This window comes from Anabrus simplex, chromosome 1 (genome assembly GCF_040414725.1).
Source record: "Anabrus simplex isolate iqAnaSimp1 chromosome 1, ASM4041472v1, whole genome shotgun sequence".
NCBI classification, from domain to species: Eukaryota; Metazoa; Arthropoda; class Insecta; order Orthoptera; family Tettigoniidae; genus Anabrus; species Anabrus simplex.
The window spans coordinates 1033071996-1033075170 of NC_090265.1; the positions used below are offsets into that span (position 1 = coordinate 1033071996).

General features: G+C 45.8%; 1 non-coding gene across 1 annotated transcript; it reads left to right on the forward strand.

Annotated features, from left to right (window-relative positions):
• Positions 1-3091: 3091 nt before the first annotated feature.
• Positions 3092-3175, forward strand: TRNAL-UAA (transfer RNA leucine (anticodon UAA)). Its single transcript has one exon. It is a non-coding gene; the product is annotated as a tRNA-Leu (tRNA).

A 3175-nucleotide genomic window follows, 5' to 3' on the forward strand; every position in this document is an offset into this window, starting at 1 on the left:
GAACTCAAATATTCTCCTATCCTTGTCTCCCTTACTTGCTAGGATATACCACATATTACTAAGAATAACCCCTCACGATAAACTAATCATTAAGAAGAAAAAATGGGTCGTCCGGGGAGTTAGCTCCCTTGAATTTACGTTAACATTTTAAAAAACAATAAATTCCCATATTAGGACATGCATTATTTTACAACATTTAAGTATTTACAAAGGAAAGCTCATCCTAACCCCGGTTATACATTATCATGCTTAAGAAATTTATATTTTGACATCAACTCATCTGTTTGATGGCCATGGTTTTTCCTTCCACGGGAGATCCATGGCGGAGTTTACTCCTGCATGACCTCGGCGCTGGCGTCGAGCGTGCTGTCCTGTGACCCTGGTACACACAGGTCCGACATTCTGGCTGGCTCGTTCACTGCTGAAATCTTAAAGTAATCCAAGGGGTAACACTCCACAACTCGTCACACGGTCCTGCAGTTTACCTCGGCACGAACACAGAGTTTACACCACGAACAAGCAGGTCATGCCACTTACAGCGAGCGCGTTCACAGCATGAATCGGGTAGCTCACAACTCCTGAACACCCTGACTTAGAGTAGCAACTTGGGTGATACCAATTTACTAATATCACGGACTCATTTAGGCAGGCATTGTACACAGCCGAAACCGCTACTCGTTTATAAACTCTTCTCGCAGCTTATTTACTGACACGCGGCACAGATACATTCGCCTAGGCTCGCTTGGCTTCCCGTCCGCACTTCACAAAGGTTTCGTATTTCACGGCCGCGACGGACACAATAGCACTGTCTTAATATGTGGTCAGTAGGGTTCTGGCTGTAAAACTGGGGCACAGCGTGACACAAATGTCCCCTCTCAACGACCCGCTAGGAACTGTCTTCAGCGAGGGTCAGCACAGCCTTTATGGTATACGCACCGGAAGATAATGGGCGTAAACGAGTCACGGTTCATTAAAGACAAGAGCTCCTTTCATTCCAGGAGTTGAAGACATTTAAATAGTGAATATTGTAGCCCTCTTTTTCCTCTCCTAATTGATCCAGGTGCGCTCAACCAACAATCGGCTGTTATCACGTAATTCGACTCTCGCCTTTAATTATTTCATTAGCGTCCCTTGGGGGTGGAGTCGTCTTTTGAGCGCGACTCTTAGCGTGGGTGACGCTCTTGTATTCACACTGTTAGCATTATGTTAAATCTGGACATCTGGTGACCTCCTTTCGTCCTTTGAGTAAAGTATTCCATATTTTTAGTCTGGGGTATGCAGAAAATTCAGCTCTATTCACTGGTGTACCTCCCATAATTTTCCTATGTCTGGATGAAAATGTCATCTCATTTTTACGCGCCAAAATCCGTCGTTGGCACCCGTGAAACATGCATAAAAAACCGGAAGTTCCTTCTGTTAGTTTGGAACCCTGGGAAGTTAGGCCACACCTCGAGGCGTATCTGACTACTTCAGCATCGCGTCATCTCACCATCTCTCTCTGCAAGTTGAGAGGGTCTTTTCGCGGGGGCTTGGCTCCTGCTGTCTTCCCTTTGTTTTCCAGGCGCTCTTTCGCGGGTTCCGTTCTGACCGGGGGCCGGTCGATCCCCATCACCCATACTACTACCAATGACGCGACATTTAGAAGTGATTTTAATGAGGTGGAAAGGCACCTATAATTCCAATGAGCTGTACAGGACACTGTACGGTTTCACTAGATCGGGATAGTGAAGCACCTTCAAATACCACCGGGATGAACCGGGATCGAACACACTAACTTGAACTCAGAAGGTCAGCGCTCAACCGCTAGAGCTGTCAATCGGAAGTGCCACTATATTCGACAGCGTTTTCCAGGGACACTACCGACAAAATTCGACATTTTTCACATTTTATCGAAAGCTACAGCGATGTCCAACCACTTCTCTATCATAGGGATGAGCATACGTCGTACCGACACAGATAGGTTTTATGACAGCGAAGTAAACGTTCTCATTTATGAAGCACATTTCTTTGGTGGGTAGGTACAATAATAATCAAATATTCAATAATAATCAAGTATTGGTATTAAAATATACTTAACTCGAAAAATGTCATAGCTTTGTGATAGTTTTATGATAGTTGGAGGTAAGAGACAGCCTGCATTAGTACAAATTTCGCAGGAAAAATCGAAGTCAATAATTTCGCATCGGAAGTGGTGAATATGTTTAATAGTTTTATAGAACTATCAAATAGGAGGTTTCTATAGTCGATTTACGTACTGCTAACTACTACTAATGTTTTCATTCCTCCCCTGAAGGGGGAGGCAGGCCTCTTAGACGGTGACGCCGTCTCTTAGGCCGGGAGATTTGTTACGGTGAAGGAGATATGCGGTGAAGGTGAAAGGTGAAAGGTGAAAGGTGGCCGACACTGGGAACTGTCTCGGCATTCGCCTTAGTGCAGAAGAATGGAAAACCACGGAAAACCATTCTCAGGACAACCGACGGTGGGGAGCAGCCGCGAGGTCCAGTCTCACACCATCTCCCGAATACAGAGGCGTAGAGCCACGGTAGAGCTCTGATCGGTTCGCCGGTCGGAGTGCAGAGCTGTTTGACCACGGACCAGCCGTGACCACTTGTCGGCCGGGACCCACTCTGCACCACCGACATTGATTTATTTCTTTAGTACATAGCTTTTAGATCCGGGAGTGTCCGAGGACTTGTTTGGTTCGCTTGGTGAAGGTCTCTCTATTAAACGCCCAACTGCTACCTGTGCGTCTGCGTGCGAGTTGAGGATGCTTATAATTTACACAGGGAGACAGTGAAACCCGATTCGGTACAAAGCCAAGACGTAACGTCCCCATCTGACGGACGAATTACCATCACATGCGACATATGCAGTCTTCCTAATATAAAATATTAGTTTATAGATCTATATAACATTCGCAACATAATAATTAAGTCCTGAGGAGGAATTTCCTTCTGGAACTCTACCTTCTACTGTAGTCCTCGATCTGTGACTCATTAAACATTCCAGTCTTAGTCATTACCAACGTCATCGACCAGTCCTTTACGGCGTTCTTCTTCGTTATTGTTTCAAAACGACAAATGGAACTAACGCCAGGTTGGCCGAGCGGTCTAAGGCGTCAGACTTAAGTTCTGGTTCCCGAGAGGGAGCGTGGGTTCGAACCCCACACCTGGCA